The 18492-nt window shown below is 48.6% G+C and overlaps 1 protein-coding gene across 2 annotated transcripts in view; it reads left to right on the top strand.

Annotated features, from left to right (window-relative positions):
* The window catches only part of ZBTB7C (zinc finger and BTB domain containing 7C), a 164213-nt gene that overhangs the window by 114973 nt on the left and 30748 nt on the right, over window positions 1-18492 (top strand). The gene's annotated exons all lie outside the window — the stretch shown is intronic.

Here is an 18492-nt window from a genome sequence, read left to right on the forward strand (position 1 = left end):
TTTAATACTTGTAGATACTTGTTTTAAAGTCATTTTTCTCTCAGTTCTTTGTGGAAAACTTGTGGGGGGAAAAAAACGTTAAATAGTTAAAAGTCTCAGCAGATTTGGTGCTGGCAGAGAAATCATGATTAAAGACAGGCTGGGAAGCACAGTTGGGATGAGGCTGCTGCTTGGCGCAGGGTTAAGCCCGGCTCAAGCCAACCTGCTCCGCGCCGCCCGTGCCGCAAGCGGGGATCTCATGGGGAAACTGGAGGTGCTTTATCTGCAGAGCCCCTACCTGGAGTTTGGGTTTAAATCTCAGTCTACCTCAGGATCTTTTTGCTTCTTTACTGGCAAATGGGATGCAGCAGGACGGTGTGTTACACCTAGTTTATACTTTAATATTTTTAACAGCTCCTTCTTGAGATTAAATGCTGTTTCAGCAGCACAAACCCCCTCTCCAGCTCCCCTGACCTCACGTAGGTAATTCCCAGAGCCATGCTGCCGATAAAAACAACAGACGTGGTTTAGTTTAAGGTTGGGCTGAATGAAAACAGGAGGGGAGGAATGTGCTCAGCAGAGGAGGAACCGGCGCTCAGCCATCCCAGTGTTGCTTTCCGGAGCGTGTCGGGTGGACGGAATACTTGGCGCGGTCATTCCTGCAGCTTGTTCTGCCCTCGAAAAGGGGATGTGGCAGCCACCTTCCAGTTCACCGAGGTACAATATTTGGGGGAATGAGACCGAGTGGGACTTTTCCCTCCTTTCTGCTTGGTGGAAGTGGAATTGGATGGAGATTTCTCCCCCTGGGAGGATCTGGAGGTTGGGAGCAGCAAAGACAGCCGGGTCTGTCTGAGCCCTGGTCGCAGGGAGCGGGTGCGGAGGGCACGGCCAGCCCTTTGGCATCCCCAACACCCCACACTGGAGAGCAAACCATTTACAGGCTTCTTGGCATGTATCCTGGTGTATCCACCCCAGGACAGCCCAGCAACTCCTGGAGAGGTAGATGTGATGCTCTGTCGCCTTTCCCTGGTCTTCCAATGCCTTCCATCACTCCCACCACTGCAAAAAGGACATTTCAAACCTGTGCTCTGAGCAGGCAGCATTTAACACCCACTTTATGCTTGTGCTTGATGCTGTTTACTTCAGGTGCCAGGCAATGAGGAGTCAGATTTGGCGTGTTTGAGCACTGAGCAAGCATTAGCTGTACAAACCTGGGATTTTCCAGCGAGCCCGGGGCTGTCCAGCACCTAACTCCCTTAACCTCCTTTGAAATTCCTCCTCTAATTAATAAATAAGTGGCAAGTTTCACTGACATAATGTCAGAGCTATTGCTCTTAATTAAATAGTAAGCTATTAAAATAGTTTCCAAACACTTAAGTCTTCCCTCACCAGTTCGTAGTCTTATTTCCCATTAAGTGTCACCGGTGGAATGGTTTTATAAACTTGGAAGTAATTAGGTAAGGTGAAGGATCTCAGACCGCACTGAAATGTGGTATTACTGAGCGTGTGTGGATGATCCCAGCAAAGCGGGCAGTGATGGGAGGGCTTATCCCTGCGTCTGCCCGTGCCCCTGCCCTCCCGGCTGGATGGGGTCAGGAACGCAGCATCACACCAGGTCCCATCTGTGTGGAGCTGCCCATGCAGCCCCCCACATATATATATATATATGTATATATATATATTTATATTTTTATACATAAATATTTCTATATATAATAGCAATAATAATAATAATGTAAATATATACCTTTATATAATGTATCATATATCTATTATGCACTATTATATTAGTGTTTAATGGTGCAGAAGGGGCAGCCAGCACCCAGCTATACACGCTGTGGGTTGGGTCAGCAAGGTAGCTGCACACTTTATTTTCCTTTGGCTGAGAGCTTTAGCAATGAATAGAGGGAGGGGATCCGAGGCTGGGATGCTTCTGCCAAGAATGATTTGGAGGCCTCTTTATGTTAGTCAGAGGTTTTTTATTCCTTACTGGAAGCCTGAGAGGAGCCGCACGCCCGATGGCAATGCTGCTCACAGGTCTGCATAATTTTCAAGTATTGCTCATGTGAGCGGCTTGCCTTAATTATAGATTTATTTCTTGCTGCTGTGGGATTGCTTCGTTCCTTGTCCCTCAAAAAGATGTCCTTGACCCTAAGGAATGGGTGCATGGTGGTCGTGAGTGCTTTTTTTTGCGGGGGAGGGAAGGATGCCACATCTCAGCTGCTGTGGTTTTGCAAGGGGCTCAATGTGCTTGGCAGCTGCAGAAGAGGAAAAGGAGGAGGAGGGAATGTCCCACACCATGAAAGCTCTGCACCATCTCCATGTGAGGCCAGGCAGGCACGTGGATGTTGGGACCACCAAATGACTTCCACCTCCTGGGGAGCAGGGAGAAGCAGCAGCCTGGCATCACCATCCCCCACCCTGCCCTGCCTAGCAGGGAACCAGTTTAGGAAGTGCCTCCATGTTGCCCGAGGATGAGCCAGACCAGGAGGAGGTAGGAGACCACTTTGGATTGAGATCCTGGCACTCTGGGAGAAGGCAGGGTGGAGGGATGGAGACCAGCCAGCTTCCTAACTATGCAAACAACCCACACCCATGTTCGGTGTTTATCCCTGCCGAGCCCGTCACCATGGTATCTGGGCACCTTTTGCCAAGGTGTGTTGAAGCTGATGGAGCAGATCCTCTGCCAAACCCCAGGCTCTCTAGGCATGTGTCTGGGAGGTCTCCTGGATCAGCTGAATCTTCCAGAGTTACTGCTGCTGGGATAATCCAAATCATTTTGCTGCTGCCCTTGGACCCTCTGTCACTGCCTGCTGGGTCCCTGGCCAGCTCTGGTCTGCCATAAGCTCATGAGATCCTCCAAGCAGGTGCCTCCTCACCTCTGCCATGAGGTCTCCTTACACCGTGTTGTACCACAGTGCCAGCCAGGCAGCTGGAGAGGTGGCTTCACAGCCCCCTGTGCTGGGACTGCTGCCTTGATGCAAAATTTGGGCCCTTCTCCCCGATCTGGCTGTGGCTTTGGGCTGCTGGGGAGCGATCCAGAGGCTGGTGGGGCCTCCAAGAACACGTGGGGTCTGTGCCCGTTGTTGGCTGGCCAGGCAGTGATCTGTAGCGTTCTCCTCGTTGCTCATGTCCTCTGTCACTGTTCTCCCGTGGTTTGCGGCAAGTTTTCCCATCTGCTACCAGAAAAATGGAGGTGAGAAGGTTTGACACCCTCCTGGGAGAAAACTGGAGACGAGAGAGGAGAAGAGAGGAGGGGAAGGAGAAAAGGGAAAGGGAAAGGGAAGGGGAGAGGGAAAGGGAAAGGGAAAGGGGAAAGGGAAAGGGAAGGGAAGGGAAGGGAAGGGAAGGGAAGGGAAGGGAAGGGAAGGGAAGGGAAGGGAAGGGAAGGGAAGGGCAAAAGAAAACAGCAGGGGAAAGAAAAGCAAGAGCATTTTTTTTTGGCAAGGTATTTAGCTGGGGGGGGCGGGAGGGAAAAGAACATTTTTATTATCAATGCTGAGCAATTCCAAAATGAGAAATTTCCCCTCCTGCCCTCCCAGCCAGTTGTTGGCCTGGCCACTCGCTGGTGGTGTGCGAGAAGAGATGATTCACATCGGCTAATCCCCGTCTCCTGACTCCTGTGTTCCTTGCAGGGCTAGAGAATTCTGGTGCGGCAGTCTTTCTTGCACAGAAATACTCAGTCAGGGGATGAGACTCGAGGCATCCTCAGTTATATTTGGCGGCTTCTTATTCCCTAGCGCCAGCCCCGCGGTTGCATTACAGCTGCTTTTATCGTCTGTGCCGACAGACTGAATGCCAGCTGAAAGGGGGCTCTGGAAGTCCACCTCAGTCAGGATTAACATCTCCATGCCATGGCTAGATGCTGGAAATACTAGAAGGGGACAAACTGCAAAAGAAGCGGGTTGGATTTGCTTTCCTTTATCATCAGGTCCAAGTCTCACTGCCTTTTGGGAGGTGTCGCTTAATGCTGCTTTCCTTCCCCATGGACAGGAGGCAGGGCCCAGCACCTTCAAGGTGCTGGGTGGCTTTGGGAGCTGCAAGGGAACACGAGAATATCTGAGCATCCCAGGGCAGAGAGGAAGGTTGTGATTTACATCCAGCCCCAAGCTCGGTCCAGTTCTGGCACCTTCTGCCCTCTTAGTCGTGTCTGAAGAGAAATTAAAGAGATTTGCTCCTCTACGCCTTCATTCCCCTGGATGTAAAATGGGTCAGTGGTCACCTTCCATGGGTCTTGGTCTGTTTTTGAGAGGATTGGGAGATGCTCTTGATAGAGGGTGGTAAAATCAGGGTCAAGTGTTATATCGAAAGAGGATCAGAGATTTTATGCTTGTGGCTGCAGAGGAGCAGGCAGGTTGCAATATCCCAGCCTTTCTGCCGTGCACGTGCACTTTCCAAACAGTTTTGTTGCAATTAATTGCAGTGTAATTAAAGCAGAACGACAGTGCTAACTAAGGGCAAAATCTTGTGAAACAAATGGTGTTTGGGCTGATTTTGTAATTGCTCCAGGTTCCCCAGATACAAATTACACTGTCAGTGCTCCTGATTTATGGCAGAGCAATACATGCACAGATAACTCAGGGCAAGAGCTGCCAGTGTGGGCTGCAGGTGTGGGGGTCAGTGCCCCATCGGTTCTCCATGTGGGTGACCAATGAAGTGTGTGGTTCTCCTTGAAGTGTGGGTTCTCCCTCCAGTGTGGATTCTCCTTGAAATGTGGGTTCTCCTTGAAACGTGGGTTCACCTTGAACTGTGTGGTTCTTCTTGAAATGTGGGTTCTTCTTGAACTGTGTGGTTCTCCTTGAAATGTGGATTCTCCTTGAACTGTGTGGTTCTCCCTCCAGTGTGGATTCTCCTTGAAATATGGGTTCTCCTTGAAACGTGGGTTCACCTTGAACTGTGTGGTTCTTCTTGAAATGTGGGTTCTTCTTGAACTGTGTGGTTCTCCTTGAACTGTGTGTTTCTCCTTGAAATGTGGATTCTCCTTGAACTGTGTGGTTCTCCCTCCAGTGTGGATTCTCCTTGAAATATGGGTTCTCCTTCAAGCATGGGTTCTCCTTGAAGTGTGGGTTCTCCTTGAAGTGTCCCACAGCCAGCAGAACACAGGTGGCACCAGCTGTCCCCTCTGCCCCATCCCCAAAGCTTCTCTTGAGGTTTCTTCACCAGGGAGGTGGCAGTGCTGCCCTGCGTGCAACTCCATCCTGGTCAGAGGGACAGAGCCAGCAACAAGCTACCAACATGGTGGGCAGAGAGATCTCATTCATTCCTGGTGGTCCAGGCTGTGGGATTACCTGCCTGATGGAGCAATTTAGCCCTTGGGTCCCAACTTTTTCTTGCTTGCAGAAATTCTCCATGTGAGTGAGCAGGCAAGGCTTGGCTTTGCTAAATCTCAGGCAGGTTGTGCTGCCTGATCCTTCTCAGGCTGTGTGGTGGGGCCATGATAAATTGCACCGGAGCACGGTGACTCAGCTGGGGAAGGTGGCCTGCAAATGGAATACAAAGAGGCTGCGCTCTTATCTGCTTCTCCGAGGGGCACCGGGCGTTTTGTTTTATAGATTTGTTCCCTCCACTCCTGTTTCCAGCCATACTGGGAATATCGCACTTTGGTTTTGTGCAGGAAGTCCCTTTCCAGATTAGAGAACTGGAGTGGGTGTTTTCTCACCTTTAATTAAAAGGAGCGAAGCTGTGACTTTTTAGCAAAGAGATCCTGCCTTGCAAGCATTTGGAAGTCATTTGAGTTAATGCATTTCAAGAAATGCAAACAAAAACCCCAAAGTATTCAGACATTGCTGCCTGGAGTTTAAAAATAAGTGAGGTATGGTTCTGAAAAATTCTTAAGATCAAGTGAAAACCAAGGAGATGAGCTAAAAGCATCAATTCTTACAACTCAACCCCTCTGTGTTAATTTTTTGCCACTGAACACTGGGGTTTGGGCTGTGAGTCGCTGTCTGCTGGTGTCCCAGTGCCACCGTAAGCCCACACCAAGGGCTTCCCACAGGATTCAGCCATGGAGGGGATAATCTCTTCACCATCAAAATCCCCTGATGCTCATAAGCATCTTCTGCTGTGGGTCAGGGGTGGCTTTCCAGGTACGACCCTGACTGTGGCTTAGAGTTTGAGCATCTCCTCCTGGCAGATTTTGGCATTGGGTACCAGTGCCCCCCCCCACCGGCCCCAGCACATCACACCATCAGCCGGGCTTTTGCTCTGAATACTAAATCCTGAGATGGAGAGAAGTCTATACGCTGATTAATTTGAGCCTGTGCTGCTCTTATCCTGGTTTCAAAGTAATTGTCTCTCTTGTCCACAATTTTCTCTCCTTACATTTCACTGCATATTTATTAGGTTTTTGTGAGGCTATCTGCAGCCACATTAAACCAATTTACTCCTTGAAATGTCTGACCTTTGATCTGCCAGCCACCGCCTTTCGGAGCCAGAAAAAGAGCCTTTAATAACGTGTCACATGAAAGGCTCACTGCAGAGCCTGTCACTTGCACACCCGAACTCCAGTTAATAAAGTATCGGATGAATCAATTATTGCCTAATAATTGTTACCTATATTTTTGTGCTAAACAAGGGAAGTATTTTTCCCCTCTTTTCCCGGTTGCTTTGTAATCTCCTGCTAGAAAATACATGGACACAGATATAACTAATATTTCTCAAGGAACATCTTCAACCTTTGTAGCCAGTTCTGATCCTAGCAGGCGTGGGGTTTTTTTGCAGAGGCATTAGACTATCTGAATGATCTCATTTTAGGAGTCCTTGCAGCATCCCTGTGTGCTCTGCTGCGTGCTGTGTCTCCTGAGCCCCTCCAGCTGCCCTCTGCAGCAGGCACAGGAGAGAAGAGGGGGGTTAGTGGGCTGCAAAGTGCTTTTCTGGGGATATTTTGGCAGTTTTCCAGGCAAGGGCAGTGAGGCAGGGGGATGTCGTGACTTGTCCGTCGCCAACAAGGTTGGAAGCAGCCACCCCAAGGACCACAGTCCTCACCATCACCTCCCAGAACCCTGGGCACTTCCCGGTGTCCTTGTGATTCAAGGGCTGGATGCTCCTGTATCATCTCTGGAGGACAGGCATTCTGCTCCAGAGGAGATGCCTCACCTCCTAACCCATGGAAGGGACAAAGTGGGGAGAAGATTCTTTTCCAGTGTCTTTTCCAGTGTGCTGCTGGCACTACTGGCACAGCCAGCACTCCATGCTGTGAGCCTGGGCAGCTCACACACCGTGGTCATGGCTGCACCCAGCCACGGTGGGTACCTTTTATTTTACATTTCTATCATGTATTTGAAGTGACCAATACATTCTCTCTTACTGCTACAGAGCCACTGAGCTCTCACAGGTTTGCTGAGAAAAACAGAGGCTGACGTGACCAAGCTGCCATTGAAATAAGGACATGGGGATGGAGCTGATGGGGTGCAGCGTAGCTCCCCTGGGGTCTCTGCAGCCTCTGGGCACCGCTGCCCTGAACCCCAAGAGTCCTCTGTAGCATCTCCCACTGGGTCTGAGACCCCCTTTTGTCAGGCTGTTGGCTGTCTGCACCTGGTTTGGACTTGTAGGGGTGATGGAGAATATCACTCTGGTCCTCATGGAAGCCAGAGCATCCACGAGGCCTCGAGGGTACAAGGTGGCACAAGGAGCCTTCTGCTCAGGCAGTGGGGCTTCGCTCATGCTTTGGGGAGAGGTCTCCCTAGCACTCCCAGCCTCTCCCCTGGTAGGGACAGCAATTCTGCTTTTGCTGAAATCAGCAGCGAAGCTGGGTTTCACGGTGGTGAAATGGGCCGGTGAAGTTTAATCACAGCAATTACAGTTTCTGTCACCTGCAAGGTTCTCCGATGCATCACTCTGAAACAGCGGCTTGCCCAGGAGCTCCATTTCACTCTCGGTGACATCTCTCCAGGGCAGGAGCAGGCAGCCGTCTGGAGGGTAGCACGCCTGGGTACAGATCCATCCCGGAGGTGACCTTGGCAACTTTGGCATTTATGTATTATTTATTTTCCCCCATGCTTTTCAAGTCTTACGTAGTTGCTTAACAGCACCAGCCTTTCACAAAGTGATGGAGAAGGGCTGAAAAATGCAGGAGGCAGCCCAGGTCTCCTCTCTCTGCTTTAATCTTCCTGGGACAACTTCTCGCTTGCCATATGGGGAGGGACGTGCTCCTGACATACCCAGCCTGCAAAACAACGCAGCGTCGAGCAGAAGCAAAGTCTCGAGTTTCAAGGGAAGGAGAAACCATCTGCATTGCTCTCTAGCGTATCTGTGCTGATTTGGCTCTGTGAGGACTTGGTTGCAAGCCTGTAGGATTCATCTTCAGAAAGGCTGGTATTAATTGCCGTCGAAATGGGAAGCGTTAAAGGCTGGGAAAAGAAGAGGTGAAGGAAAATGGGGAAGCTTGGAAATACTATGGGTTGATAATTCTTTCCGTCACTCTTGAGGTATTAACAGTGTTGATAGTTAAAATCGTTACTGTAGGAGGCCATCTGCTAGGCTTTGCCTACCATGAGTCAGGAGGGGAGGTAGAAGTGAACATCGCTGGGGAAGTTTCAAACCAAATCCCATATTTGAGACAAGATTCAAATGGTCCTGAAGACCTTAATAAAGCTACTTTTCTTATCTGCGTCAAAAATGTACCAAAGCAGATCTTATTCTCTGTATTATCAACTGCATTTCAGAGGGAGGCACCTAACCTACCTTCCAGCTTTAATATTGGCTCACGCCATGTGCCTTCATCTCAGGTTACCCAATGAATAAAGTCATGATCAGGGGCACATTTTATCCAGGACTGTTTCCAAGTTGGGCTTCAGAGGGGAAGTTAACCTGGAATAAGAGAGAGGTGAGGAAAGAGACCCATATTTGTCCTGGTCGTGGAAAGCCATGCTACCATATTGACCTTGAAGTCCTGTCGTGGAAGATCCCACAGAGACTTTCACCTTGTCCTTGGGTTTCTTAGAAATCAGTGCTTTGCTTTCACACCTTCCAGCAAGGACAGCCCTGGCATTGTGGGTTGATTCTCCTTAAAATGATGCCGTCACTTTTAGCTTTGTCTTTTATGTTCAACATCCCATGGCACTCAGGCAAGAGCATCCCAGCTGAGATGCCCCACATTATTTTGCAGCCCTCAATCCATGGATGCTCAGCTTGTGGGACCCGCCATACCCCATCCGTGTGGGCAAGAGGAAATTCAAGCCTTTCTGTCTGACCTTCAGTTTTCCTCCCTGGAAATGAAATTTCATCCCTGGGAGATGAAATTAATACTTCCTGCCGTACCTTGCTGGGATGCTACTGGGATGAATTAGTTAATAGACCCAATCTCATTCGCCTGCCTCCGTGAGGGCAGTTGCCATGTGGTTGAGTCTAACATTCACCTTTCCAATGACCACAGAGGGCTTTGGGTCGGGATGGCTGGGATTTTGCCATGACTTGGGTGGGAGCATCCTGTGGATCCCGCCAGGATCCGGCCCTTGGGTGGCAAAGGGCTGTGGCTATTGCAAAGATGCCACAGATGCCTTCCTGCAGCCCCTGCACCGCATAATTCCCAGGCTCGCAGTGCTGTCTCTGCAAAGGTAGATTTGGTTTCTATTAATAAGGGGATAATAGCACGGGAAACCTGGCTACAGGATGGCCCGTACCCAATTACTGCGGTCGCTGGGCTACAGCAGCCGCTTCCCTGCAATTATCCCCCCACGTGCCAGTGCAGCGCAGCCCGCTGTGTTTTATTCTTAGTAACAGAGCCCTGGGCAAGGTCAGGGGGGTCCCTGCTGCCCTGCAGCTTGGCTGGAGGATGCAGGAGCTGGGATGGGAACGGTGGGGCCATCTCCGTGTCACCCACCAGCAGAGGGGGCGGTGGGGGCAACGTAGGGGCGATGTCCCCCCAGCCCCGCTGGATGCAGCCACGAGAATTGTTCAGGGGAAATTGTTCAGAATCCACGAGGGCAAGGCAATGCCCTGTTTTGTCCTTGTCCCAAGCCAAGTGGTGCAGGGGGGTCCTGGTTACTCCCATGGAGCACATCGGCCGCTGTGGGGCCCATAGCTATCAGCCTTATTTTTTTGGGGGGGGCACCAAATCACCAAATCCCTGATCCAGTCAAGACATAGTCGGTGGTGGGCTTGGCAGTGCTGGGTTAACAGTTGGACTTGATGATCTTAAGGGTCTTTTCCAGCCTAAATGATTCTGTGATTTAAGACTGGACACGATTCTTGGTCTCGCTCCCAGTATAAAATGGGCTGTATGGAAGCTCTGCTGGTTTACATCCACTGGGAATTGGCCTGTCCAGCTTAACAAGCCAACGTAGGAACCACAGAGGCAGGAGGGGCAGGAGGTGGTCTGGGGATTAAGACTTGGGGAATCCAGTGTGAGTTTCTTTTCCAGCACATTCCCTATGCGTCTGTAGGAAGCCACTTCTTTATCCCTCAGCTGGGTATCCGTAAACACGGATAATAGCCTGACAGAGGGCTGCAGCGAGAAGAAATACATGATAACCAGGGAGATGCTCAAAGGCAAGCTACCCAAATCACTCTAAAAACACAGAAAGACCCTTCCTAAACCGGTGTTGGCTGTGGGAAAGCGGTGAATGGAAAATATATGTCAAGGATAAAAAGTGATGCTTAAAGGGCAGGAGTAAAGCCTTTCTCGTGAGAAAAGCCCAGCTCTAGCCTGCACCGTTTCAAATTAAGTTTTCAGTTTCCTAAAGGCAGCAGACAATGCTTCACTCAGTTCTCTCGCCACTGTCATTAAAACTTGAGTGTGTTGTCTGGATGTAGTATTTTGCCCTACCTTAAGAGCTCTAATCTTTTTAGGACCATTTCTTGCCGCTATCTGCAGACACTCGAAAGCCTTCTTGACCACGGAGTGAAATACAATCTCTGTCTTGGGGAGCTTTACCTCCCCTTTGTCTTCTGCAAAGACAGAGGGAAAATAACCACTTAACAAATCTGCCAGGTCTGAATTTTCTCCCCCGCTCCATCTCCCCTATTGCAGCTATCATTTGTCTTTGGTTGCTTTCTCCCAGTGCCACCTGCCTGTTGCAGGGAGATGGCGAGGAGACTTTTATTGTTTGCTGAACAATTCCCTGCAATTTGCTGTTCGCTATTTCTTTCTGGCTCCTTTAATCCTTTTTTCACTTGCTGCTGCTTATTTTTAGCTCGCATGCCATTCTCGTTTCTTCCCCCAAACTGTTTATGTTTTGAAAAGCCCCACTTTGCTGCTGTTGGTACCTCTTTTTGAGCATCCCTGGTTGCCTGCAAAGCCCTCCCTGCCCCCTCCTTCCCCCAGTGCCCTGCCAGGCTGGGCGTTGGATGCAATAAGCCGTTGTTCTCAGCTTTTCTGACTATCCCTGTGTTTCCCTTGGGAGCTCTTCTCCAGCCTTCCCTGGAAACCTGCTTTTTCTTCATGCCCAAATCATTTTGCTTTTGTTTGGTGAAAATCCCAGGTGAGCCGTGAGAATGCCACCAACCCAAACCCTGCCATCCCAGCTCCTTTGGGTGATTTATGCTATCCTGGTGCAAACGAAAATCCTCTGGCTTTGCCGGGTGCCAAAATGCCGCTGGTGATGGGCTGAGCCAGCCAGCTGTGGGCTGGTACCACCAACCACGAGGTGCGGGCGCAAGGTTCAGCATGTGGCAACCACCTAGCATGGGAAGCCCACGCGGTGGCCCCAATCCAGAGCCCCTCTGAGCTTTAAGCTGCCTCTAGTCTTAGGATAAAGCTGAGCCTTAGGCAACTGATAGACTAGATAAAGTGTGAAGCTGCGATTTGGAAGAGCTAACACCAGATTTTGGCTCTACCATGGGCTTCCTCCGCGGCCTTCAGAAAATCACCAAGTCTCTCTGTAGAAACCAGGAAACCTGTTTTCTCCCATTGTTTGTTTGGAGCACAGGTATTTAGGGGTGGATTGCGCCTTCTTTGGTCTTGCTTATACAGTGCTTACAAGGGGATGAGCATCCCATTTGTAATGTAAGACATTGGTGCAGTATAAACGGTCACTGCAAGTAGTAGTAATAACAGTGGTAATAATGATTAATAATAATAATCATCATCATCCTGCACCTTGCACAGTAGAAACTTAGTTGGATCTGAAAATTCTCCAAGCTATTATCAGCAAACAATAATAGAGGATAGTTTTATTTCCTTGCCTGTACGTATGCTGGTAGGGCTATGCTTCGCTCCTGTTACTTGGATCTACAGCTGGAGAATTAAAATCCATCCCTTCTCCTGCCCACAATCAGGATTAAGAAATTCAAGCAGGACTTTCTTATCCATGCAAACACCTTCTGATCTGCCCCAATTGACTGCGCTGAAGGCAAACAGCAAGATCCAGCATAACCCCCTTGTTCCTGAGCTATCCAAACTGTCCCCACTGTGTCAGCCAGGAAGATATATTTCTTTTCTCCCTGGCGGTCTGATCTCCTCCCTCATTAATATTGCAACAAGCGTTCCTCCTCAGGAGCACCGCCTGTCCCTTGGGAAGGCTTTGAGCCATATACATATTCAGGCAGGTATATGGCAACTCTACTAGCTCCATCCTTCACACAGACACAAAGCCGGTAGCATCAGCTCTGCCTTTTACCTGGGATCACCCAGAAGGTAGTTTTATCATAATCGTCATCTGTTGGTGTTGTTGTTTTTTGGGGTTTTTTTAGCAAACAGGTGACTTTATGTTGGAAAAGCAACTTGAATTTCCAGACCTCAGAAATTATTAGGAACGGGTCTGGAGACACTCTCGTTTTGGTGCTTTTTTGTTTTTCCTCTAAGATACACTGGTGGCTGGAGGTGCAACCCCAGAGCTGCATCTTTAATTGCTGTTTTCATGAGCATCACAGCAACTGCACGGTGGTTTAGGGGGAAAAAAAATTAAAAATAATGGGATCTCTTTTAATAACCAGCTGGTCTCACGACCGGTATCTCAGACCGGCAAAAAAGAGCTATTTCTGCGGTCTCCTAATAACAAACTGATTTTCTCTGTTGTCTTTCAGCATCGGGTGAGTTCTTGCTCCCATTTCCCTTTAATAAGCGCTATTTTGTTTCCATTATTACTCAACAGTAAAATCTTTTCCCTGTGACTTTACCAGAAGTAGATTTATGGCTATGAAAATAAACTTGGGTGTGATGAGATCTTGTCATTTTATTATCTATAAAGCACCTCGCATGACTTAGCCGTTATCAAAATGTAATTATACATTTAAATTTTTCCATCATGTCTGTTTGTTGATTTTTTTAAAGAGGGAAATGATGAAAACTCCAAAATCCTTGCTTAATAGAACTCCAACTATAACTGCTATTGACTTTACTCTGGCTTCCTTCAGAAGAAGAGCAGAAAATAATCACTCTGCGCTGTGATGGTGCCGTTCTGCCCAGAGTGATGTTCATGTTAAGACACATCTTTGGGGTTTTTTTCATGCACACGGAAAATGTTGACGTTTCCTGGTTTGAGATACGGTATTTACCGATTCTTACGCAGGGCTGGATGTTAATTGTCATCGGAGGCTCTGGGTGTGGGCGAATCATTGTATAATGCCCACACCCTTCGGGTGGCTTAGGGTGCGGCGTTGTCTTTGCCTCACCGTGCAGTTTTAAGATGTATTATTACCCAAAAGCAACACACCCTTCCGTGCTTCGTTGTTTTTATTAGGGATTGCTCTGAACCAGCGCTCCAAGCACCTGGCAAAGCCGCCGTTGGATGTGGAGATCGTAACTATAGGCTTGCCTGGGCTTCCCACTGGGATTCCCTGTGGTGGGAGCGGGTCACTTGGGGCAGCTGGATGGACGCGTTGGCATGTAGCTAGAGACGTCTGGCATGGTTGGTGACCACCACCGACTTGGACTGATCTTACCTAGGCTGAGCTCCTAGTCAGAGTTTATCTAGATGGAGCTTTCTGTGATAAGTAGCAGCAGGAGATGGAGAGGTGGGAGAGGCAGGTATTTCTGTTGGCACTGGACAGGGCAGGAGAGGATTACTCCTTTGCAGAGGACTTCTAGCCTGAGCCTTGTTTTAGGGACTTTGGTTGGACTTGCACTGTGCAAGGGCTTTTGAATTTGTGTGCTGCCCTTCCTCAGTTTCCTCTCTCTCTCTGAGATAAGAATCATGACTACCCAACTGCTTCATCCACATGGCACAGGCTCCTGATGATGGCCAACATAACCAATTCTTTCTCCAAATGAAGCCTTTTTTTGCAAACTGTTTAGGAAAGAGGTGTCCAGTTGAATAGCCTGTTTCGTACATCCCATACAGCCTTTTGCATAAGCACACCAGATGTCACACCTTCTCCACCCAAGCACGGCCACTGTGGTGGCTCTTCCACCATCTCCACCTGGCCAGCCCTCAGAGGCATCTGTGGTGTCAGTGGTGACCCCCCCCTGTCCATGGTGACCCCTTTGTTCACCTCTAGGTTATCACCTTCTTCTCCAACCACCCAGTTCTCCTTCTGTGAAGGATTTTGTTACTTTTTCTTGCCTGAAATAGGGTGTTGTATTTAAATGAAACACATCCAAGGCAAACTCGCAGAGAAATCTCACCTTTCCCCATGCCACATGATTGAATAGGGGGGCAAAGATGCAACCCCCTTATTAGAGTAATATAATTTTCCATCTCAAATAGGAACCAGGGATGTTTTAATGATTGGGCTCATTAGATGGACTTTCCACTTAAAGTGTCTGTCTGGCAATTAAGGCTGGGAAAAGCATGACTGATGACCACACCTTCTGTGACTTAATGGGGAGTCTGAAGGCTGATCTTATTATCACACTGATACAGTCTGTGATAAAAAAGAATTTAAGATACTCTCCAGAGATTTATTTCCCCATTAGGAAGCTGCCAGGAGAAGGTTAAGGGAACTCGTAAGGTCAAAGCTGAACACAGAAAAGTACTAAACACTTGGGATCCAGGTGGGCAGAAACCGGAGGACAAGGTTTCTGCTCTTTGCTCCGCTACTGACCTGTTACATGGCCTTCAACAAGTCACTTTGTTTCTGTGTTTTTTTCCAATGTGGCTGGTCATCACCTCATTGGGTGCCATGGTAGCCCTGCAGATGCTTGATGTAACAGCACCATGGCTTTGCCTCGGCGGCACAGGTCCCTGCTGCCATCGCTGCTGGAGAGGCACGTGGGGAACATTGTGCTGAGTGAGAGGGAGCATCTACAGTCAGGAGGGCAACGATGGTGTTTAGGTCAGGGAGATGAAAAAGGCTATGACAGAATTTCCATTCTCCTCCAAGAGCATCCTCATGGGTCCTCAGTGATTCCCCAACCTATTCTGTCTGCTTTAAAACACGACCTGCTCTAATATTTTACTTAAGCCTGGTGTGTAATGGACTGGAACTTATTGTAGAGCTCACTGCACTGGCTTCAAATCTCCTGTTGGGTACCATTTTACTGACATTAGCTTGCCATAGCTTGTCAGGGATTTTAACTGTGCTGATGGGTTGAACGCCCCAGGATACAGGAGCTGGCTCTTTCAGCTTTGTACTTCACTTCAGCTTCCTTACGTACAGATGGGAAAGATAATTCAGCTGACTATGTTTTAGTACAAAGTGAAGTTTTTGATGACAAAAAAAGACTGTGCGTGTGGGTCAGTTTTGTCAGATTAATGGAGGAACTGTGAAAAACGGAAGCATTTTATTTCAGCATCTTCAAAGCAGAAGTCTTGACTCTCACAGGCAGCGTGATTTCTTTGCCTCAACATTTCCTGTGTTTTTAATTAAACAGATGCCCAGAATTTAGGAAAAACATTTTGTTTCAGGCTGAGCAAGTAGTTTTTTAACATTTTTTTGTTCTAGAAAGGAGAAGTGCTGCTCTCTCCCACCCTCCTGATCCTGAAAAGCGTCCTCTCCTTTGCTCCACATCCTTTGCAAGGGGGTAGCACCAACTCCAGCCCTGTCTGGTCTACTAGGAAAGCAAAGAATCCCACGCTTCTCTCATCGTCCCTCCACTTCATCTTCCCTTTGTGCCAAATCTAGTGTTGGGAGGCAAAAAAAAACCCCAACCCTATATTACTTAGATTTGTGTGAGCACTAAATAATTGAATATGAAGACATTGGCTTTGTGTCTTTTAAGGGATCCTTTTGAAGTTGACTCTTTTGACCTTCGAGGCCCTGCATAATTTTTCCTTCTCCTCTCTCCTCCTCTTTGTTGTTCCTTGCACTCCTGTAATCTTCTCTCCTGCCTGCTTCCTTCATCTCCTCCCACCCTGCTCCATGACTCCACTTATCTGTGCCCTGTGTTTGAAGCGCTCGGTGGCTCGAGCAGTCAGCAGCCTCCTCTCCCCCGCAAGCCTTCCTCCCAGCTCCTCTCTGCTAGGAGCCTCCCCTACCCACCCTGTTTTCTGCAGTGGCAATTTACCTGGGCTCTTTCTACCCCCTGGATTGCTTTTTTCTTCCCTTCCATTGGGAAATTAAGGGACCTGCCTTAATCTTCTGGCTGGCCAAGTGCAATACATCCACCCACAGCTTTCAGCAAGGGACGGGCTGTCTTCCCTCTCTCCGGACAGAAGTAGGACTCCACCTTCCCATGCTAATAGTGCAATAACTGTGTGAGCTTCCTGAGCTGAATCCACATCATGTCCAGCCCCACTGTCTTCTCTGTTGGCCTCATGGTCTCCCCGCAGGTGGCCATTGGGGATGTACGTTCCTGCACCATCCAGCATGCAGTGAGGTTCCAGCATCCCATCAGCAGGCTCTAGCGATGCCCTAAAGTCAGAGAGTTTGGAATAATTAGAAAAAAACATAAACGTGTTTCATCCAGTGGAAACTATATAAAAATTGCTACAGAGCTTCAATTTTACCTATTCTGGGAATGGTTTTCTCTGTTTACCAGGAGTTTGCAGCTTTGCTGGGGTGAATGGGAGGACTCAGCAAACTTATCATAGAATCACAGAACGGTTTGTGTGGGAAGGGAGCTTCAAAGTCCCTCCAGCCCAGCCCCCTGCCATGGGCAGGGACACCTTCAGCTGGATCAGGTTGCTCAGAGCCCGTCCAGCCTGGCCTTGGATGTTCCCAGGGATGGGCCATCGGGCACCTCTCTGGGCCGCCTGTGCCAGTGTCTCACCACCCTCACAGTAAAGACTTTCTTCCATTTTTCTGACTTCAATGGGACAAGCATTCTTCATTCTAAAGAGTAAATTTAGCTCTGAATAAAAGATGTGTATACACACACACATGTTTCATGGAGATATTTAGGCATGAGAGTGCTGGTATTGGAGGGGAAGGAAAACTCTCTCCCTGCATTTATCTGGGCAAGGTTTTCTTGTTTATTCCCCAGGAGGGAGGAATATGGATTTGCTCCTGGTGTAGGTAAATACTCATAGTGATTTCACGAGGACTTGAATTCCTCCTGCAGCAAACGTGTGTGATGAGAAAGAGCAGCACTGGTTAGTTTTATGAAGAACTGCTCTTCTTTCTTGCCAGGGTACAGAGTTCATTTTTCCACTGACGCATCTCTGACAAACACCCAACGAGAGTGTGGCATGGGGAGCCAAGTGATTGTGTTGTCATGGCAAAGACTAGTGAAAGAAGAGCAAGATTTATATCGTGGCTGCTCAGAGGGTTAGAGAAGAATGGCCCAAAGCCAGAAGTCATGCAGGCATGGCTGATACAGTCTTCAGTTTTTGCCAAGTGTGGGCTGGTTGGTGGCTTGTGTGAAATGGGCTGCATAGTCCTGGTCCAAGTCTTGGTGGGCATGATTCCACATCACAGAAACCAGCCGTACAGTTGACACTTTTGCTGACAGTCTTAGCAGAAAGATGAGTTGCTGAATTGGCCCTGAAGAAGAAAAAAAAAAAAAAGAAATCTAAAGAATTTTGCAGCTAGAGAAGTGCTACCTTCTACCAGGGAAGCAAGAGGAGCAGATGACCCCAGAAAGCCTAGCACACACATATGACTATGGTGATGCGTTTAATTTACCCAAAAGCAATGAGGGGACAGCTCAGCTTTAGGTGGCTCTCTGGAGATGTGGCCTCAGGTGCAGGTCCCCTGCGTGTCTGTACTTGTATTATATCATCTCCTTTGTGCCTTGGCTCCCTATCTGCAGAACTGGAGCATGGAGTCGGAATGGTTTTTGGAGGCTCCTGATTCAACTTCCTGCTCTCGGTCGTGCATTTGTGTGGTTGTGTTTTGAGTATCTCCAAGGATACAAATCCCAGTGTCTCTCCGGCTTCATGGTTCAAAGCCTGACCAGCCTCTTTCTAAAATAACTTTTTTCTTACACCCGATCTAAACTTCCTTTGCTGCAACTTCTGTCCATAACTTCTGGTGCTCCGAGAAGAGTCTGACTCCGTCTTCTCAATAGTTATGCGTTAGTTAGGGAGACGAAAAACTTAGATTCCCCCTTCACGCCCTCTTGTCTGGCGTGACCAAGCCTTTTTTCTTACCTTGTGTGCTCCAGCTCCCTAACCATCTTGGTGTACCTCCACAGTGACAGTGCCTGTCTGGAGAGCCCAAACTGGACACAGCACTCCTGCTCTAGTCTTACAAGTGATAAATAGAGGGGAAGGATCACTTCCCTTGACCTCTGGGCAGTGCTTTTGCTAATGA

Source organism: Falco cherrug, chromosome Z (assembly GCF_023634085.1).
Source record: "Falco cherrug isolate bFalChe1 chromosome Z, bFalChe1.pri, whole genome shotgun sequence".
In the NCBI taxonomy this organism is placed as follows: Eukaryota; Metazoa; Chordata; class Aves; order Falconiformes; family Falconidae; genus Falco; species Falco cherrug.